General features: G+C 37.9%; 1 long non-coding RNA gene across 1 annotated transcript; it reads left to right on the top strand.

Annotated features, from left to right (window-relative positions):
- Window positions 1-4,473: 4,473 nt before the first annotated feature.
- Window positions 4,474-22,064, top strand: LOC122473873. The gene is made up of 2 exons (XR_006294733.1): window positions 4,474-4,792; window positions 21,828-22,064. It is a non-coding gene; the product is annotated as an uncharacterized LOC122473873 (long non-coding RNA).
- The last annotated feature ends 916 nt before the right edge of the window (window positions 22,065-22,980 follow it).

Raw genomic sequence — 22,980 nt, 5'->3', positions numbered from 1 at the left:
CTCTATGTTTCTTCTGGAGATTTTGTGAGCTATCTGCATCCTTCTATTAGCCAGTGTTGTTTTCTAACGCACACAGCTAAGAATTCTGACTGAACACATACATATATACTCCACCCTAGACAGGCCAATCTTCCCAACCCAAAAGCATGCCAAGTTCATCCTGGACTGGTAGGTTCGCCAGGGCCATTCTAATCACTAGGATTCCTCCATTTTCCATGCCTTTACTCAAACTGTGCATATCTTCAAGTTCCACTGCTTCAAAGAAGTTTTTCCTGATTTTTCTAGGCCTTACTAATCATCCTCTTCTCTATACTTTACACCTTAACACTAGGTTATACATAGTTTTCTGTTTTTCACTAATTTTAAATACATATTAACTTTCTTCCTGGATCCAGAGTGTACATTTACTAAAGAGATTATAATGCATACCCTAGATGCCTGGCTCCCACACCTTGCTTAGCACTGTATTCGGAACATTGTAATTATTTATGATATGGTAAAAAGAGCATGAATTTCATGAAAGACTTTGCTTTTATTTAGTATTTCATGAGCAGTGATAATATCCTGGATAGTGTTAAAACATGATAGCCTTTGTGTGGGAAGATAACACTGGTTGAAACCATTTGACGTGAGCTCTTTCAGTCTCTTTCCTTCCCATTTTAATATTTTCTTAAGGCTAATCTTTCTTCTCATTATTCCTGCCTCAGAGGAAGGAATGTGACTCTTTCTACCTTGACCCTCTTCCAACTCTTTTGAAATCTTATTCTATTAATCTTTTTCCCTCCCATATTCTTTCTGTCTTGGGACTGATTCCCCATACTAAAACAACAACAAAAGCTCTCACACTCTATTTCTCTCTTCTATTACCTTCAAAGTTGCTGAATTCTTTCTGTCTTTTTCATGACTAGATTTACCAACGCAGTGATCTTGCTGAATACCTCATTTTTTTTCCCCCTTCCTATCACTTCTCAGCACCTTGAAAGACAGACTTTTCCTTTACCACTGTAGTGAAGCTGCTTTCTTGATGCTTACCCAAAATCCTGCTCTATCAGTATGGTCTCGATCTTAGTGAAAATCTCAGCCTTAAAGTTTCGCTTCTCACTCCTGCTATACAGATGATTATTGCAGTACTGTGGGTGGGCTGGGGCTGCTGCTCCATGAAAGATGCAGGCTGATGAAGCAGCTCATACCTTGAACATTGCAAGTAGCCTTGGCAAAAGAAAACAGAATTCTACAAGGTTTTGCACTAGCAAATTACATTTTCTGGCCTGGAAATGTGACATGTCACTTTTGCTCGAACTCGTTGGACAGATCTAGTCACATGGCCATATCTAACTAAAGAAATCAGTTGAGAAAGTACAAACCCCCCATGCGCCCAGAATGGAAATATATTCAGTGAACTGCCATGTCTCCTTATTATCAAATCAAACAGATTTTTCTCTCCATTCTCCTTTATTTTTCCACAGCATTTGGTATTATTGACTTGATTCCTTCTTACAACTAACAGCCTGCTGTATGAATCCAGGTAAGTGTTTTGCTGGTACCTCAAATTCAGTACAGTTGATCCCTGAGCAACAGGGTAGGGTGTTAGCAGTTATGTTTTGGGGGAGTCCAGAGTTATACATAGATTTTTGACTGTGTGGGGTCCCTAACTCCTGTGTTGTTCAAGGGTCAACTGTATACACAAACACAAATTCACTATCATCGTCTGCCTTCCTGACTCCTACTGGCTACTTCCAACCCTCTCATTTCTATTCTTATTTATGGAAACCACCATTTTCCCTATCACTGGATTTTTAATCTTTCTATATTTTTAATCTCCCTTCCTTCAATAATTTCTTCCATCTAATCCACTGCCAAATCCTGGCTATTTCCATTTCCCTAGCATTTCCTGAATCTGTTTCCTTTCTCACCGAGACCTTGAATATAAGCTCTCAAGAAAGCCTCATTTTGGCTGCTTTTATCCAGATGCCCTGTCTCCAATGTGTCACATGCCTCTACCAGTTTAGGTCTTCAGAATTCTAATCATGTTGTTGCTGTATTCTAAGAAAATATTCTAAGAATTCTATGTTTCTTAGAAGATAAAGTTACAATTATCTGTTTACTAGTCAAGGCCCTCTATTATCTAGTTTTGATCTTCCTAGAATTTTCTCTCAAATTTTCCTATAAATTACAAACCAGATTTTATTTTTTACATAAAGTCACTTTTTAATTTTTTTTAAACATTTTTAATTTATTTTTGACACAGAGAGAGAGAAAGACAGGGAGGGGTAGAGAGGGATGGAAATACAGAATCTGAGGCAGGCTCCGGGCTCTGAGCTGTCAGCACAGAGCCCGACATGGGGCTCGAACCCACGAGCCACAAGATCATGACCTGAGCCGAAGTTGGCCACTTAACCGACTGAGCCACATAGGCACCCCTCCATAAAGTCACTTTTGATCACACTAGCTGAACATGAACTCTCTGTCTTTTGTAAGACCCTGAAGGTTTTCAAATTTCATGATACTTATTATACATCTTATTATGTTTACCAATTCTTATTGCTTATATTGGTTTCTGTTTCATATGTCTCAACCTTATCATTAGGCTTATTTCTTTGTTGGGCAGGATGTCTCTGGAGACTGCATGCCAGACTGTAAGCTGAGCTGCTCACCTTAGTTTTCTTCTTACCTGGCACATTAATTACATTGTACCCTGCAGACACAGGATATTTATTTCTGAATGAATGACCCACCAATTTTCCCCCTTTTTGTGAGCAATGATGATAACTTGCCTTGAGCTACCCACCTCCTCTCTCTTAATACTTCCTAGAGCTCACTGGATGTTTTTTACATGACCGGCTGGATTTAGGAGTTTAACCTGTACCTATGGAATGGTGGTTTTGCCTAAGTGAAGTTAATTGGCTCATGCAGAGATTGAATCCACAACCTTGGCCTCATTAGCACCTTGCTCTAATCAGTTGAACTCTCTAGCTCAATGCTATAAAATATCCACAAAAGACAGAAATAAAGATGTGTTTAAACCTAACTCACACTTTTCCCTGTTTACTATGGCAGAGGTGAAAATTAGTTGCCCATTAAGCTTGGACAAGTGGTTTAAATTGAATAGTGGAATTAATGAATGCAATTTTGAATGAATAAATAAATTTAATTGAGTCAGAATAGGCTAATTAAAAGCAATGGAGCAGATGGAGCCTTTGAAATATGTAAGAAAGAGAGTGTCATGTGATGTTTTGTACCTTGCCCACTCCTGAAAATGCTAGACAACTAACTACTCAGTGGGGCTTTCAAAATTTTGAAGAGAAATGCCTCCATGTCAAAAAGTGGTCCAGTGCAGCATGGTACTTCTTCAAAGCCTCAACTTGATAGCTTTTTGTTAGAGCGAGAAAGTGGCTGCTGATTGGTCATATTGGGTTGGGGACAATGTTGAGCCACAACTACGAAGAGCAGCTTTGATGGGATTCTTTGTGATATTAATACGGCGGTGCCTTAAAGTTAACACTCTGGGCTAGGGAAGGTACCTGGAGGTGGGGAGGGGGGGGGCACAGTTGACTACTCATAACCTATTTTCTTGTCCCTTCATGGCAGAGTGTCCAGGGAAGTCAAAGAATCTTTGGAGGTCACAACTTACCTCCAAAATCAAAGGGTAGGAGCCCATATAAGGGACCAGGCACCTGAGGTCTGAGTTGAATGGATTAAAAAATCCTAGTATTATTTGCCTGTTACGTATTTCAAACTGTATTTATATCATAGTCCTAAAACAGCTCGTTAGCTAATATCCTAAGTTGAAATTTTAAATATTTAGCATGTATACATTTGTTTATTTATATGTCACCTTGTTATGGATTTAGGGTGGAATTGAGAATACTTGTCTAAATTTGATATAGCATTAATTCTGCTTTAAGATAGTAATTGCCAGTTTTCCCCTCATGTACTTGAAAGATTGAGAATTGACACATTTGAAGTAATTTTCTTCTGAATATGGAGCTCTGAGGGCAGCATCACTATCTCTGAAGTATGAACTTGTGTATTTGAGGGCCCTTTTAACAGGTCTGAGAGGTTTGTGAAAGGAAAATGTTCATTAAGCCCAGGCCTAGGGGGAAAAGGTCAGTCTAAGTTACTCAGAGAAAACATTTAAAAGGGATCATGCAATCGTAATGAAAAAAAAAAAATAATAATTGGCAGAAAATTTGTAAAGAGAAGAATGAAGTTTTGGTGAAGAATGTGAAATATAGCAAGGAAGATGAATGTCTTTCCTTATTTCCTATGATGAGCAGTTTAAATAACTAAGAACAGTTTGATAATCACACTGCCTCAAATGTAATTTCTTTTTTATTAGTTTATTTTTCCTGATTGTAAAAGCAATCAATGTACATTGCAGAAAGATGAGAAGTCCCTAACATAATTTCAAATAAAGTGCTGAAGTCGGCTTAAGGGGAAAATGAAATCAGACACAAGTTGATAGATTTTAATACCGTATCCTTCATAGGAAGTGTTCCAAAGGAGTATTAGGAAAGAATCACAGTTGGACCACAACAGACCTTCTTTCCTGAAATCTCTCCTGACTAGTATTGATTCAGTTTAGAAGTGGGGAATAACAACAACAGCAGGTAGTTGGGCAGGAGAACTAATTTGTGGACATCAGTGTTCTGTCTTCATGTGATTCTGACAAGAACCTCTTCCTTCTTTTTTTCCACTGCTCGGGACCGCTCCTTCCAGGCAGAGGCAAGCAGAGATCTGCTTTCACAGCAGTGGCCCCTGTTAAGAGACTGCGGAGTCATCCACTTTGCGGGTACTTCAATGCTCTCTCTCGAAAGAATCAAGCAGTCATTGCTTTCACAGTTGGGCCTTTCGCTCTATAACCACGAAACAGTAAGCTTTTCTTCTGAGCTGTGCTATTTGATTGACCAATTTTATTTTTAAATCTACCTGGTGGACTGGATGCTGTAAAGAAGAAGCAAAGCGTTTTCTACCCGATAGACACATGATGTATAAATTAACAAGCTACGTAGCATCGCCATGTAATGAACAACCCTTATTTTCATTGCACTATAAATAGTAAGGAGTCATCTAAAAGGCTAGGAATCAGGCTGAAGATTTTTCTTTAATACTACATTTTTAGGACTCTGTAGATATTTTGTGGAAGTCTTTCTCTCTGACGCTTAATCTAATTAGGAGTTAATTGAGACTAAAATGATGTTCAGTCTAAAAGGGCTTAGAATAAAAGGCTTTGTCCAAACAGTATTTTTCACTGAAAATAGTGAGGTCTTTGTCTTTCCTTTTTTTTTTTTTTTTTAGATTTCATTTCTAAACTGCAGGGAAACACTGCTAACGTACCTGTATTTGCAGTGAGTTGTTATAGCCCAGTGTCAGAAGAGTAAGATAAAATAAGAATACTATAATAGTTCTGTGCGTAACAAGTGCAAATGAATGAATTTATTACCTAATGAATGTTGCTGAAGAGAATGTCAGGAGTGGATTGTTTCTGTGCCTTTAATGGTAATTCAGCGTTGAGGTGCTTTCAAGAGGTGAAACTATGACTTCTTTGTTTTGTGATCAAAATAAAACCAAAATACGCAGGTGCAATACAGTAAGTAGTTAGACTTTGCTTTATCTTGTAAACGAGAGGAGCTTCTGAATATTTTCTCTTTTCCTGTAAGGTAGCTTTTGTATTTGGAGGCTTAGAAGAAAGCATTCTTGTGATGAAGTAGAAATAATTTACATGACGAAAATGTTGATTCTGAAGTAATTCTATTAACAAGACTCTCGCAGAATCAGAAACTCTTAAACTAGCACTCAGGCCCTGCTATGATCTAAATGTCATTAAAGTGATCCTAGAGTACACCTTAAGGGGCTGAGCCAGATGTAGTTGATGATTTACCCTCTTCTAAATAAACGGGGAGCAAATACCATCATTTGACCTGGGACCAAGATTGGTCAGAGTCCCATCATATATCCAGATTGTAATCAATTTCCGGCTGTTTGTATTGAGAAAGAAACTTTGCAGTTTTTTGTTTACTTAAGTAGCTGTCTTTCTGTTTATAGAAGTCCAATTTTTAAAGCCATAGGTAATATCTGGCTAAAATTTACTTGGATGACAATCCATGGGTGTATATAATGAATAATCTGTTATGGCATAAACAAGATAATTTGTGTCTGATGATTAGCTCCCAAATTGGTTTTTATAAACGTAGTAGTAGAGAGTAACTGTAGAATGTTAAACCTAAACAATCACACAGAACAACAAAGACAGAAACAATTAAGCATCCTTAAGACAGAGAACAAGCAGGTCTGACGGTAATAAGCCACAGAGCAATGGCTTACAGCATAATTATCTGATGCTCATATTTTTCAAGTTTCTAGTGAGAAATATCTCACTTTAAAATAGCTTAAAAATCTGGCTAAAATGTACAGAAAAGGTGATACTATGCAATTTGCAATTAGCATATTGTCTACTCTGGTGGCAAACTTCTCAATGGCCTTGCAAGGTCTACTCGTGTAAAATCAAGTCCATACTACCTTGCGGAACCAAAAAGGCTCTGTGTGGTTTGGCCTCTGCCTTAGGATTCTGGCCTCCTCTCTTCCAGTCTCCTCCCTTAGACTTCCAAGTCTCCTCCCTCAGACTTGTCTCTTTGTCTAGCTAAATCCTACATATTCCTTAAGAATCATTTTAGGAATCTATTCTTCTGGGAATTGTTCCCTTGTCTTTTTGCAAACATGGCAGTATTCAGCCATAGTGGTTATTCCTAAAATTTCTATATAGTAGCTACATTATGTTGGACTCATAAAATGCTTCATTATTCCTTCCAGAGTGTGCAGTCAGCTAGAGAGTTAAGCTTATAACTCTATGCACACAGTTTTCTGGTATTTCTTTCTTAGAGTGGAGCCATTAGAGAAAGAATTAGAGAATAGAACAGCTCTGAACAACTTTTGTTAAACATGTAGTCCAAAGGAGATTTGGGGGTAGGATAAGGCAAAGTCACCATTGTCTTAAAGTTTCTTTTAGAGTAGTGTATCAGAAAACACATTAATCTAGCCTTTTTTCTTAGTAATCTCCCCAGTTCTTATGAAAACTTGACTAGACAGGCGATGAGCTGCTAGGTTATGGTTTTTTTCCTAAGAATAGAGTATTTAACTTTGTGATCTCATTTTTTCCTACCATTCCTTTTGGGAACACATGGGACTATTTCCATAGATTCTCTTCTCAATTTTAATGTTAAACCATTTTTCTGAGATTGCCAAATTCTTCTTAAACCCCCAGTAGGACAGCCTGGTGCTTACACGGTTTCTATTGTACCAATAAGGCTCAGGTAAGAAAAGATGTCTGGATTGCTGGTTTAATATTCATTCAATAGTTCAGGAGGCAAATACATCTCCATATCGGTCTCATCTGCTTTTAGCTATTTAGCTACAGCCTTTAACAGCACTAAACAACAAAACATTGATTTCCTCTCCCCCCCCCCCCCCCTTGATTTTGGGAGGGGTTGGGAGATGCAGGAGGAAGGGAGTAAGTGAACCTTTAAATCAAGTTCAATCAGTGAAGACTTTCAGGGAGCAAGCCTTTCCTCCATGCTTTTATGCCTTCTTTTATAATATTCTAATATTCCCTCTTAAAGGGAGAGGAAGAGATTATTTGAGACTCTGTAAAAGTTGCATGGGAAGCTAGTTGAAGGGGCCAAAAAGAGAAGGCACAGACTTCTTTTCTTTTTGGCCTTTAACACTGTAAAAAATGACAGCAATATCATAGACTATATTTACAGGGCCAGTTCTTTCCAAAGCAATTTGCCTCATATTATCTCATGTGATCTTCACAGGAAGGTTAGGGCAATTCATATGACACATTTCATTAGACAAAGTAAGACATTTTAATGGTTGTCTTTTCTCAAACACAAAAGTAAAATTCTAAGGTTCTTTCCAGTTCAAAGATGCATACATCTATAAAAGTATTATTAAAGTGTGGTTCATTTTGAGTTGCCTCCAAACACAATTTTTTGAAAGTTTTTATTAAAAAAATTTTTTTTTAATTTAAGTAATGTCTGTCCACGTGGGGCTCGAACTCACAATTTTGAGATCAAGAGTCGTATGCTCTTCCTACTGAGCCAGCCAAGTGCCCCTCCAAAACAATTTTTATTTTTTTTAATAACAGTTTATTCACATATCATAACATTCACCCTTTTAAGTTATACAGTTCAATGGTGGTCAGTATACTAACAAAGTTGTGCAACTACCACTACTGTCTAATTTTAGAATGCATTCATCATCCCTTACAAAGAAACACTTAACCCATTAGTAGTCACTCCACATTGCCTCCTTCCCCTCCAACTCCTGAAAGCCACTAATCTACTTTCCGTCTCTATGGATGTGACTGTTCTGGACACTGCATATCAGTGAAATCATATAATTTGTGGACTTATGTGTCTGACTTCTTTCATGTAGTATGATATTATCAAGGTTTATCCATGTTGTAGCATGTCTGAATACTTCATTCCTTGTTATGGCTGAATAATATTCCATTATATGTATACCATATTTTGTTTATCCATTTATCATTTGACCGACATTTGGGTTGTTTTCATTTTTTGTCCATTATGGATAATGCTGCTATGGACATTCATATACAGGTTTTGGTTTGGACACCTGTTTTAATTTCTTTTGTCACTTAGGGGTAGAACTCCTGGCTTACATGGTAACTCTATATTAACTTTTTGAGGAATAGCCAAACTGTATTCCAAAATGGCTATACCATTTTATATTCCCAATATAAATTCCCAATATATATTCACCAATAGCCTATGAGATTCCAATTTCTCCACATTTTCATTTCATGTGTAGTGGTATCTCATTGTGATTTTGAGTTGTTCATTTGATTTGCTCATTTTCATTGTTCATTTCCTGAATAGATAATGGTGTTGAACATCTTTTTCTTGTGCTTATTGGTCATTTGTAGATCTTCTTTGGAGAAATGTCTATTCAGATCCTTTGTATATTTTTACCTTGGGATATTTGTCTTTATGTTATTGAGTTGTAAGTGTTCTTTATATACTCCATTATCCAAGTCCCTTATTAGATATATGATTCATAGATAATTTCTCCCATTCTATAGGTTGTCTTTTAGTTTTCTTGATCATGTCCTTTGAAGCACAAAAGTTTTCAATTTTGATAAGGTCCCATTTATCTGTTTTTCTTTTGTCACTTGTACTTTTAGTGTCATATCTAAGAAACCATTACCTAATCCAAGGTCACAGATTTAGTCCTATGCTTTCTTCGAAGAGTTTTATTCTTGTAACTCTTATATTTGGATACTTGATCCATTTTGCATTAATTTTTATATATGGTATAAGGTAGGACTCCAGCTTTATTCTGTTGCATGTAGCTATCCAGTTGTCTCAGTGCTATTTGTTAAAAAGACTATTCTTTCCTTATTGAGTTGTCTTGGCAGCCTTGTTGAAATTGAATGACCATAAGTGTGAAGGTTTATTTCTAGACTCTTTAGTTTTATTCTATTGATCTATATGTCTATCCTTATGCCAGTAGACAATTAATAACTTGCCATCTTAGAGATTTCTTTATCATCTTTGTTCAATATCAATTTTGCTATCTTCTGTGAGAAGTATTTTTTTAGAACTCAAGGAAACAGAATCATGAAAGAAAATTATTTATGCAATATTTCATGATTATTCTCATACGTCAGTTGCTTCAACAAAATGATCAAAATACAGGGGAGTGTTGCTAGGGAAGGAGCATAAGTCTAAAAGTAAATCTCTCAAAATGTTTATTTTTTTCTCATAAGAGTTTAAAAACTATCATAAAGTTTACAGTTATTAAAAACGTGTCTTATGTCACTTGTCTGAAAGTACACATTTCCTGGAAATAAAAAATATCCCTAGACAGTTTTTTGTGTTTTCAAAGAACTTAAAATCTAACAAACAATGACTTATATTCAAAGACTATATTATACCTAAGAAGCTGAAGCAGATGTTTTGTAGGAAAATTTGTAGAAAACTATGATCCCATAGCAGGACTAGAAATTTTGTTTTACTTTATTTATTCATTACCTACACATTAAGAACTTAGTGCTTACTAAGTACTGTGTGACCAAGGCTTGAGACCATTTTTGCTTTGGGGTCTTAGGCACTAGCATGGGGAAACTGATGGTTTATATCTGTGATGGTTTATTTTGAAATGCTTCCCTACCAGTATATACTGTGTATTATAAGGAACAATTGTGAAAAACTTTAAAATGGGTAAGATTTGTGTTAAAAGATTTGCTATTTTCATAGCAGTCTATTTAGAATCTGACATTTTCCTTCTTAGAACATCAGAATTTCCTATCCATCCATCTACCCATCCAACTAATTTATTTATTCAGTGCCTTCCGTGTACTAAGCACTGTTCTGTGCCCTAATGATGCAAGCAATGAATAAAATAGAAAAAAAAAACTCTGCTCCCTTGAAGCTCACATTCTGGTGGGTAAGGGCTTAAGACAAAACAAAGTAAGATACACATATAAAATATATAAAATATTAGGCCCTTTTTGGAGACTGTCGTTCTGTGGGTACCCGTTTTGGCAAACAGGTGCTCAGACTTCTGCAGAAAATGACTTTAAAATCTTTAAGAAAGATTTGGCTATTTCAAAACTCTTTTTTGCATTTTGAAACATTGTTTTGACACGTTGGAAAATGTATTACTCATGTTTTAATAAAACTTGATGACTGTAGAGTGGACCTCAACTTTTTTTTTTTTTTTTTCTCTTTCCTTAAACTAAAAAGCCTGCCAATCTAAAAGCCTCAGAGCCTTTTGGGGACAATTTGAATTCAGCTTTGAGGGTAAACTGCTCCTTTGTTTTGGGAAAATCTCTTGACAAGGCTTTTAGATATGCAAATAAAAGCCTTCTTTTGAAAGTTGTTCCTTTTCCTCTTCTATTATAGTTGGGGAAGGCCTAAAGGTCGTGCAGTAACGGGAAACAGATGTTTCAGATGGAGATGGTGGGAGTTCTGTAGACGGGGACATTGAGAGTATCCTTATGTTTTCTTTAGAGACTTTTTTTCCCTGTAAATGTAGACCCTGAGGTCTCTGAAAATTATTGTTTGTTCTTGTGGGGATTATGTATGTATTCTCACTCATGCCGTTGTCCAAGCATTTGCCAAAGATTAGAGGGGAGACACAAGTAGGGTAGAAAGCATGCAACTGGACAGCTCAGAGACAGGGAACCCTAAAAATGATTTAACTGAGCTGGTTAAAGCTTATTATTCTAGACTGTTCTGTTGAAGCCCCACAAAGAGTGTTATTCAAAATCAGGGGCGCCTGGGTGGCTCAGTCGGTTAAGCGTCCGACTTCGGCTCAGGTCATGATCTCACAGTTGGTGAGTTCGAGCTCCGCGTCAGGCTCTGTGCTGACAGCCCAGAGCCTGGAGCCTGCTTCAGATTCTGTGTTGCCCTCTCTCTCTGCCCTTCGCCAGCTCGTAGTCTATCTCTCTCTCTCTGTAAAAAAACAAAACCAAAAACAAACAAAAAACCAAACCAAAACAAAAAACTTAAAAAAAATCAAATAACCTCTAGAGTTTATCTAGAAAATGTGCAATTATTGAATTATAATGGATTGTACTATTATGACTCCAATGGGTTGGAAATAGTATGTCCTTATAAATTACTGTGGGAAGAAGACAATTTAGGGGCAGAGAAGTACACATTCTTGGAAGCAAATTTCAGATTTCTACTCTCTCTGAGTTAAGCAACAGTTTTGCTTAGACTATGGGGTGCAGACAGAGTTCCTGAACCTCTCCTGTGGTGGAGGGGGTGAGCTGGCCTCTGTTACTTGGAGGAATTGTGGGAGCCAGACAAGAGATTCTGAAGTTGAGTTTGTAGTTTTAGGTTCTAAGAAAAGTGGTCACTTCTAGTAGCAGTTTAAACTACTCTTTGCTTGGTTGGTCTCTTAGTTATCCTAACTCTGTTAGAAATGTTGGCCTGTTTTTGAGCTGTGGAACACTGGGGACAGGACTCTCTTGCCCTTAGGAAGAAGGGATGGAAGTATGGTAGTCACAGTGGGAGACAGGTGGACCTAGCAGAGGAGATTTCTGAAGGAATTGGCACCTATAGTTAGCAAGAATGTGGTGAGAATTTAATTTTTGAAACTGAGACAGGTGGGGAGTCTGAGCTATTTTTATTTGACATTAAGAAATGTGATCTTCTTTTGGTGTTCTAAGTTTGTGAGATCTATGACATATTTGCTTAGTCAACATTTATTGAACTCCTCATATGTGCCAGGTACTGCTGTATGTATTTGGAATATATCCATAAACAAGACAGACAAAAATGTCCGGCTTCATGGAACATGCATTGCAGTGTGGGAAGATAGACAATAAATGAGTAAATAATGTAGTATGTTGGAAGATAGTAAGTGCTATGAGGAAAAGTCAGAGCAGATAAAGTAAGGGAATAGAAAAGGGAATCAGGAACGTAGGGGTGAGGAGTTGTTGAGTGTTGCCATATTAAATAGGTAGTCAGGGTTGGCCTTATTGAGGCCAGACTTGAGGGGGGGTGAGTAAATCAACCATGTGCGTATCTAGAAGAAGAGTGTTTCCTGCAGAAAGAACAGCTAGTGCCCTGAAGTGGGTTTGGTAGGCTGAATAATGGCCCTACCACATATATTTATGTCCTAATGCCTAGAACTTGTGAATATTATCTTATATGCAAAAGGGACCTTGCCAATGTGATTAAGGATCTTGAGATGGGAAGATTATCTGGATTATTCAAATAAACACAATATAATCATAATAAGAAAAACACAGAGCAATCAAAAGCCAGAGAAGATGTGATGATGGAAGCAGAGGTTGGAGTAATACAATTTGAAGATGGAGTGAAGAAACATACGTGGCCACTAGAAGCCGCAAAAGGCAGAAAATAGATTCTCCCCTCAGAGCTTCCAGAAGGAACCAGCCAGGCTGACACCTTGGCTTTTGCCCAGTGAAATTGATTTAGGACTTCTGACCTCTAGACTGTAAGAGAATAAATTTGTGTTGTTTTAGCCCACTAAATTTGCAGTAATTTGTTATAATGGCAGTGGGAGATTAATGCAGTGTGAGTGTGCCTACGTTTGTTCATGCAACAGAAAGGCCAGTGTGACTGGAAGGAGAGATGGTAGTAGAAAAGGTAAGAGAGATAAAAGGGTTGGGGAGGCTCTCAGGAATCCAACTGACAATTTTGCGCAGAGGGGTGAGTGATCTGACTTTTACAATAGACTGTGTGTATGTGTGTATATCGGGAGAAGTTTGGGGGAGCCTAGGGCAGTAGAAGGGAGATCAGTTGAGGAGCCTATTTCAGAAATCAGTAGAGAGATCAGATGAAGGTGGTAAGATCCACTGTAATGATAAAGCCAACAGTATGTCTTGAGAGGTTTGAGGTGGGATAGGAGAGAAAGAGGAGTCTAGGATGATCCCAGATATTTGGTCTGAACAACTGGAAGGATAGAATCACCAGTGAACTACACTGAAGAAGACCACAGGTGGAATATGGATCTAAAGTTTGAGTATGTATTAGATATCCAAGTGGAAATGTTGAGTAAGGTTGGAGTTCAAAACATGGCCTGGGATGGTGATACAAATTTGGGAGTTGTTGACAATTTACATGCTATTTAAGCTATGGGATTGGGTAAAATCACTGATGGGTGATTGCAGGCAGAGAGGACTAAAGCCTCGATACTCCAGTGTTCAGAGGTCTGGGAGAAGTAGAGGGACTGGAGAACAAGACAGAGAAGAGCAACCAGCGAGAAAGGAGGATAAGAAAACAGGTTTTGTTCAAGTGACAACAAATTCCTATATTTTAAAAGGACAATACACATCACTCCACAGCCCCAAGAAAGAGGTCACTACTGGGACACGGTTCTCACTGTGTCTCTTGTTTCTACACATTTTGTGAGCAGAGGCACTGACAGTTTTTATCCCAGACTATCTCTGTAAGGATATTTGTACAGTGAACAACCTTGGAAGATAGAGATAGTGTCTCCCTCTGGAGCAGAGAACAAGTTTGTTTACTGTCCAGTATAATAAGGATAATGCCTCCTTCCAGAACAAAGTTTAGGTCATGTGGGTTAGTTGCATTAAAAAAGATTGGGGGGGCGCCTGGGTGGCGCAGTCGGTTGAGCGTCCGACTTCAGCCAGGTCACGATCTCGCGGTCCGTGAGTTCGAGCCCCGCGTCAGGCTCTGGGCTGATGGCTCGGAGCCTGGAGCCTGTTTCCGATTCTGTGTCTCCCTCTCTCTCTGCCCTTCCCCCGTTCATGCTCTGTCTCGCTCTGTCCCAAAAATAAATTAAAACAACAACAACAACAACAACAACAAAAAAAAGATTGGGGATTGCTAAGCTTGGGTTTCCTCAGTTGTGACACAAAACCCCCTGGGCTCCTCTGGATAGCCCTTGAGAGTCCAGGGGTAGAAGGAAATTGGCACAAATAAGAAGCTCCTGTTCCTTGCTGTGCTGTGAGTAACAAGGTCCTTTGTCTCTGACCCAGGAATCTCCAGGCTTCTGCCAGCATGACACTGTGGCAGGTTAACTTGTCAACTTGTGACTAAGGTAAAACCTCAGGCCCTTCACAGTTCTTGACAGTCACAATTCTGTAATTATCTGGATGTATTGATAATTATCCTGTTGCACATGAAAATAATAAAACACTAAATTCTTTGCATATTAACAATTCTAAAGGATAATCTTTCTTTTTTTAATTTTAAATTTATTTTAGAGAATAAGCGAGTATGAGTGGGGTAGAGGGGCAGAGGGGGAGAGGGAGAATCTTAAGCAGGCTCCATGCTCTGTGCCTGCTTAAGCAGGCTTAGCCCAATGCAGGGCTAGATCCCATAACTCTGGGATCATGACTTGAGCTGAAATCAAGAATTGGATCACGAGTCGGATGCTCAACGGACTGAACCCCCATGTGCCCCTAAGGGATAACCTTTCTAAAATTGATCACATATCTTCCCATTTTCTCAAAGAGGAAGACTCTGATGTAAACTATGATGTATGATCGGGCCCTGAAGACGTACTGAGTAATATAGAGTTGTCTGGGTCTATACCTGTAATTCACAAACTGTCCTTTATGAATGAATTACCTGATGTGCTTGCGAATATTGTACTTTGCCACACCCCAAAGATTCTGATATGGGTCTCAGGACTTTACCTTTTTAACAAATTCTAATGTAAATGCTCAGGATCACGATGAGAAACTCTGCTCTCTGTAAAATGGTTCTGGACTAGCAAGGGTTTAACCTCTTTTGACTGCATTTAATAATTGCTTATCCTCTTTCCTCACTATACATTGGAAATTATTTTTTATTAACAGTGTGACTACTTCAAGCAGTTTCTCACTACTGCTTCATATTCTCTTTGCCCTAAGGAACACAATAACCCATCTTGCTAGAGTTGTGTCTAAACAGAGTTAAAAGAAGCTATAAGTGAAGACAGAGTCGTTTTCCTGGTGTAACACCATGTGATCTTTGGTGCAAAGCTTTTGTAACTAGATTGGAACTGTTTAGAGTCTTTTTAATTTACTTTTTTGATTATCAACTGTGTTTCGGAGAGTCAATGTTGCCATAAACGCTGATAATTGAATTTACTGATTCCAGTTCTTTCCCAGAAAGAATTTGAAGTAGCTTTTACCATATTTACTGATAACCAATAGAATTTACTAACGATCCTTTCCATAAAGAATTTGAAGTAGCTTTTGCAATTAAAAAATTTTTTTAATGTTTATTTATTTTGAGAGAGAGGGAGAGAGAGAGAGTGGGGGATAGGCAGAGAGAGAAGGAGAGGGACAGAATCCCAAGCAGGCTCTGCACTGTCAGCACGGAGCCCGGCATGGGACTGGATCTCACAAACTGCGAGATCATGACCTGAGCTGAAATCAAGAGTCGGATGCTTCATGGGCTGAGCCACCCAGGTGCCCCAGCTTTTATGATGTTAATAAAAATACAATAAAATAGAAATGGAAATAGAACGAAGGAAAAATGATGAATGTAAAATGGTGCCATATAGGTTACTTATTGCCACATTGAGCTTCATATTTTGAGATTCCTGGCAGTCAATGCAAAGGGGGAAATACAACATGTTACAGTTTCTTGTCATTTAAAAGCAAGAAACACAAACCTTAGAAAAGATAAAGCTTTTCCTGGCAGGATTTTCTGGAATAAATTTTGTCCAAGGGGATTTTTCTTTATAGGATACATTGAGTGATAGGTTCTATAATCTACCCAACTATTTTTTAAACAGCAAAATGAAATGGCAAATTTCTTTTGACTTCCTTATAGCAACATTTCATGGAAGCTAAAGGCATCATTAAAACATAACTCAGTCAAAGCAATGCTGTGAGGTGCCGAACTCCTGTGAGTCACAGATACGTTATTTTTATAATTTAATAAAGTGAGGTATAACTATGTTTAATTTTTGCAGGAACAAAAACTGCTTGCAGAAAACATGTTCACATTTATCTTCCGGGACAAATGGCTGATGTAATATTTCTCAATGAGAGAATGTAACCATGACATAGAATGTACCTACCTCTCTGACTCACTCGCTGAGTTCACACATCCCACACTGTGTTGCTTTTCTTACATAGAGAGCTGAAAATACTGTATATGGATCTTGCTGTTTGTGGCTTTTGTTTCTCAGGTTGTTGTTCTGCTTGCCACGGTGATTAAAAGAGGCTTACTTTTTAACTCAAGCCCTAAAACTTGAGGGTACTCTTGCCCTGTTATCACTTGTGCTTGTGTTGTGTGTTTTGAACATGTCATTCATCACTTAGCCCTGAGGCTCTGTATAAAAATTACCACCTTGACTATAAAACATTATGTTAGCCAACTGTGACTGAAAATGGTGTTTAGATGCTAGCTGTCAGCATGGTTTGAAACTCCCACCTAAAGATGGAAATTGCAACAACAGCAAAAAAAAAAAAAAAAAAAAAAAAAAATCTAACATACTTCTCAACACAATGCTAAAGAAACAATGGCTGCCAATATCAATCAAAACAGAACAATTGTAGAAAGGAAGGACCAGTGAATAGAAATTTGCTGTAAGTGAAAAAAAGTAGGCATTTATCTTTTTAAGTATCCAGCTTAAGTTAAAAACAGACAACACGTTACACAGTGCTTTATGATGTATTACAGCAAGATAAAAATTTCTGCTAGTTTCAGGTTTTTACTTGTGTGGCTGGAGATAACTTCTGTGTATGGTAAACATCTTTGTTGTTGTTGTTGAATGAATTTTTCCTTATACTTTCTTATAATTCTCTCAAACCAACTTCTTTCTTAGGGCCTAGAGGCCCTTTCTCAGCTAGAATAACATTTGTGTTTTTAATTGGAAGGCCAGCATAAAATGTCTCTCATTTCTATTTGAGCAAGTTTTTCTGTGTTATCTTGATATGCTTTTTACCATTCACCAGCAAGGAGCATAGCAACCAAGATAATTATATAAACACTCTATGTAAAAATATTCTATTTAAATCTGTAATTACATAATAACATAATATATAGTAAGCTATATTTTCAGATCACTTCTCAAACAGAGATTGTAAAACTTGTATAGAGATACGTGCTCTGGGACATATAGGACTCTGAAGACAAGAAGAGATTTTAAATTTGAAAACAAGGTTAAAATAGTCTGTTTTCCAGATTTCTCATTTGGTGTCTTACATATTAAGATGTTATAGCAATAAAAACAAATATTTGCCACTTCACAAGAAAATTTTATTCTTGATAAAAAATGATAATGATAATCTGAATCAAATGGCTAAGCATTCTTGTCATAAATTCTTACCCTCCAAGTGAGCAGTTTAGATATTTTCCAGAATGCTTGACTGGACATTGAAGAACCTTTTGGGGGCTATTATGGCGGGTAAAATGGGAATTTAACAGTGGTGGTAATCATGGCTTGCCGTAGCTAAACACATCCTCCATTCGAGTGTTTGCTAATTCTTGCAAGCCAGGACAATTGGTAAACAGTCCCTGTAGGGCAGAGAAAAGAGAAAATCAAAGTAATTAATAAGATAAACAAAATGGTTTTGTAGGTGACTATGATTAAGTGATAGGATAAAAGCCAGTGTAACAGGTAGAAAGGCAATCTGCTTTTTTCTGTTTAGTTTTTGGGATTTATTGATCCTATCATTAGTTTGTGGTTCATGAGTTGAGAAAAGGCCAAATTAAAAAAAAAACAAAAACAAAAACAGGAAAGAAACAAAAGAAAAGGCCTAACCATTTAAGTGGGTGATTCAGGAAGAGTAATGAATGACTCAACTTGATTTGCCTTCTTTTGACAGCTTGATGTTAACTTTGTTTTTCCCTCTTGGCTTTGCATGAAAGTAAATAAGAGCTCTTTAAAGCCAAATTATATTTTAAAATAAGTAAGCCTATTATTCATTGAGCATTAGGATATCTTTTTAATGGTGGCAACATCTTAAATTGTCTTAAAATTCTAGTTGGGCAAAGTTTTCTATTGTTGCTTTGTCACCATTACTAAAAACTAAGACAAATATTTAATTTTTTAAAAAAGTTTATTTCTTTTGAGAGAGAGAGAGAGAAAGAGAGAATGAGAAGTGGAGGGACAGAGAGAGAGGGAGGGAGAAAGAATCCCAAACAGACTCCATCCTGTCAACACAGAGCCTAATGTGGGGCTCTATCTCATGAGCCTGAGCTGAAATCAAAAGCTGTACACTCAACCGACTAAGCCACCCAGGTGCCCCAGTAAGAAAAATATTTTAAAAACTACTATGTAAAACTAAAACACTAAATGATATATCCAATAAGGGGTTATTATCCAAAATATATAAAGAACTTATAAAACTCAACACTCAAAAACCAAATAATCCAATTAAAAATGGCAGGGCGCCTGGGTGGTTCAGTCTGTTGAACATCCAACTTTGGCTCAAGTAATGATCTCACAGTTCATGAGTTTGAGCCCCAAGTTGGGCTCTGTGCTAACAGCTCAGAACCTGGAGTCTGCTTCAGATTCTGTGTCTCCTTCTCTCTCTGTCCTCCCCCGCTTACACTTTGTCTCTCTCTCATAAATAAATAAACATTAAAAAATTTTTTTAAAAAGTGGGCAGAATACATGAATACACATTTTTCCAAAGAAGGCATACAGATGGTCAACAGACACATGAAAAGATGCTCAACATCATCTATCATCAGGTAAATGCAAATCAAAAGCACAATGAGATATCATCTCACACCTATCAGAATGGCTAACATCAGAAACTCGAGAAACAACAAGCATTAGAATGTGGAGAAAAAGGAACACTTGTGTACTGTTGGTGGGAATGCAAACTGGGGTAGCCACTGTGGAAAACAGTATGGAGGTTCTTCAAAAAATTAAAAATAGAACTACCATATGATCCAGTAATTACACTACTGGGTATTTACCTAATGATACAAAAAGCTAATTCAAAAGGATATATGCACCCCTATGTTTATTATAGCATTATATACAATAGCCAAACTATGGAAGCAGCCCAGTGTCCATCGATAGATGAATGGATAAAGAAGAGGTGGTGTATATATCGGAAGATTATTCAGCCATATAAAGAATCAAATTTTGCTACTTGCAACAACATGGATAATGGATGGATCTAGAATACAATGCTAAGCAAAATAAGCCAGTCAGAGAAAGAAAATACCATATGATTTCACTCACATGTGGAATTTAAGAAACAAAACAAAGGGAAAGAAATAGACAAAACCATAAACAGACTCTTAACTATAGAGAACAAACAGATGGTTACCAGAGGGGAGGTGGGTTGGAGAATGGGTGAAAGAGATGAAAAGGATTAAGAATACACTTATACGGGGGTGCTTGGGTGGCACAATTTGTTGAGTATCCAACTCTTGATTTCGGCTCAGGTCATGATCTCACAGTTCATGGGATCAAGCCCATGTTGGGATTTGTGCTGACAGTGTGGAGCTTGCTTGGGATTCTCTCCCTCTATCTCTGCCCCTCTTCCACTTGTATTCACTTGCTCACTGTCTCTGTCTCACTCTTTCTATCTAAAAAATAAATGAATAAATTTTTTAAAGAAAAGGGTACACTGGGGTGCCTGGGTGGCTCAGTTTGTTAAGCGTCCGACTTAGCTCAGGTCATGATCTCACAGTTTGTGAATTCGAGCCCCGCCCTGGGCTCTGTGCTGTCAGCTTGGAGCCTGGAGCCCGCTTTGGATTCTGTGTCTCTCTCTCTGCCCCTTCCCTGCCCGTTCTCTGTCTGTCTCCCTCTCTCAAAAATAAATAAACATTAAAAAAAATTTTGTTAAATAAAAGTGTACACTTATCTTGATGAGTGATATATGGACCTGTTGAATCACTATATTGTACACCTGAAACTAATATAACACTGTATGTTAACTACACTGGAATTAAAAAAAAATAAAGCCTTAAGCAACAGTGTTTATTCTATTCTATTATTGCTATAGGGTGGGCATTCTACCCTATGCTCTCTTCCAATTTTACAGATTAACAAAATTGAGAGTAAGTGGGTTTAAGGAATTCACTCAAGGTCATGTGTATTAAATACATTGTGGGGATTTATACCCAGATTTGTCTAAATGGGAAATTTAAATCCAGGTTTACCTAATTCCAAGGCTGGAGTTCTTTCCATGAGTTTCCTAAATAATGAGCTCACACAGCTTTAGCTTGATTGATTATATTGGAATCAGCTAAGCAGAATGACTTTCACCGCAGAGCACTTATAAAAAGAAAAGAAGTCAAAGAGACCTGTTTCATCAGATGTGTTCAGAAGAAAACAGATTTACTCTAGAGAAAAGTTCAAAGGGTTCAAAAGTTCAAGGACCCATAGGAAGAAGGCTTTTCTTCAAAAGAAAGGATTTTAGGACAAATGTTGCTGTAGGGCAGTGTTTCCTAAATTTACCTTACTATAAGGCTCAATTGTGATGCTTGTTAAAAGACACAGATTGTTAGCCCTCTCCTTTAGAGAATCTGATTCAATAGGCTTCATGTGGTGGGACCATCAAATATGTATTTTAACTAGGACGCTTCCACCCAGGTTGTTTTTTGATCAGGCAAGTTCAGGAAACATTGCTTAAAAAGGATGGATCAATATTCTGAACTCCCCAAATTTATCACAGTTATGTATTTTAAATATTGGAAAGAATATAACAAAAAAAATCATTCAGGAGATTTTGTTTGGAGGTGTCTGCAAACAGCAAGCTGTGTGAAAAAAAGAAATCAGAGTAAATAGGGTTCAAGAAAAATGAAAGATGGCACACGTTACTAAGAACCTTTCCGGGGCGCCTGGGTGGCGCAGTCGGTTAAGCGTCCGACTTCAGCCAGGTCACGATCTCGCGGTCTGTGAGTTCGAGCCCCGCGTCAGGCTCTGGGCTGATGGCTCAGAGCCTGGAGCCTGTTTCCGATTCTGTGTCTCCCTCTCTCTCTGCCCCTCCCCCGTTCATGCTCTGTCTCTCTCTGTCCCAAAAATTAATAAACGTTGAAAAAAAAAAAAAAACCTTTCCGGATGCATGTGACTGGAACATACTCTTTTAAGGAACTCTTTTAAGGAACTCATACTCATTTTACTCTTTTAAGGAACTCATACTCTTTTAAGGAACAGTGTGTGTGTGTGTGTGTGTGTGCACACGCGCTAAAAAAAACCAGTGACTTGAGTACCCTCACACGCTGTCATTATTTTCCCTTTATTTTGCACCATATTTAAGAATTTGTGTAAATTGTGAATATTAATCATATGAAGTATTGTAAATAAACTCAGTGCTGTAATTAAAAATGTATATGTAACCCTGAGTCCGATCCGAGCTCAAATTAACCATGCCCCTCGCTTTTCCTTTACAGTTGAATGGAGAAAGGACGTGTCTTACGGGCCAACTAACAAGCTTCTTCAGGACCTGCCCAACTCCCAGATAATGAGTACATCTTATTTCATTTCCTTTTACACCCAACCGTTCCCTAAAGTACCTGTTTGAAGTGATAAGTTATCTTTGGAAATTGATTTATGTTCCAAATTAAAAGTATCAGTTTTGTTAGTTTTCCAGCGATATTTCCAAATAAAAATTCTGAGACTTCTTTGCCTGTGCCTTAGCCTCCTTCCCAAAAAAGATTTCATTCTCAATAGTTGCAATGATGAAGCAATATAATGATATTTACACACATTTTACTGAAAAGTTGCAAAGACTTTCAAATATTTTTAGCAGTTTAAAAATAGTGGTTATGCTGGCAGCTTTTAAAGCAAAATGTCCTTTAAGATCAAGGACAAAAGAGACAATAGAAGAGAAACCATTCATTCAACAGATCTTAAAAAAGCCTACTATGTGGCACATTACAGTAAGTACTTTGGGAGTCTTGGTATTATTTGTTATCTAAGATAAGATGTTTCTGGAAGATTAGTCCTCTAAGTCTTTCAGAAATCTGATGCGTGACAGCTTTTTTGCTCGGTAACATTTGGAGATTCATGGGATTGTTGCCATCCCCAGAAACATAGATAAGGAAAGTTGGTCATTGGCACTCCTTCCTTGCCCTGTTCCTGCTCCTTCTGGTGGTGTCCCTGCATACCCCATGCATGTCCTGAGTGCTGTTCCTCTGGAATTTCAAAAGACCTCATTCCTGGCTCCCTGCCCAGCTCTGCCCTCTCAGAGTGTCTCTTTTTCAAAATTACCCATTTTTACCATTTATAATGAGTTTGGATTGGTATTAAGATGGTATTGTGGGGGCGCCTGGGTGGCGCAGTCGGTTAAGCGTCCGACTTCAGCCAGGTCACGATCTCGCGGTCCGTGAGTTCGAGCCCCGCGTCGGGCTCTGGGCTGATGGCTCGGAGCCTGGAGCCTGTTTCCGATTCTGTGTCTCCCTCTCTCTCTGCCCCTCCCCCGTTCATACTCTGTCTCTCTCTGTCCCAAAAATAAATAAAAAACGTTGAAAAAAAAAATTTAAGATGGTATTGTGATTAGCAACACACTAATACTTGAATCCTGTTAGGCCTTCAGCCACTTGT

Source organism: Prionailurus bengalensis, chromosome B4, assembly GCF_016509475.1.
Source record: "Prionailurus bengalensis isolate Pbe53 chromosome B4, Fcat_Pben_1.1_paternal_pri, whole genome shotgun sequence".
In the NCBI taxonomy this organism is placed as follows: domain Eukaryota; kingdom Metazoa; phylum Chordata; class Mammalia; order Carnivora; family Felidae; genus Prionailurus; species Prionailurus bengalensis.
This window is presented reverse-complemented; position numbering and strand designations above follow the sequence as displayed.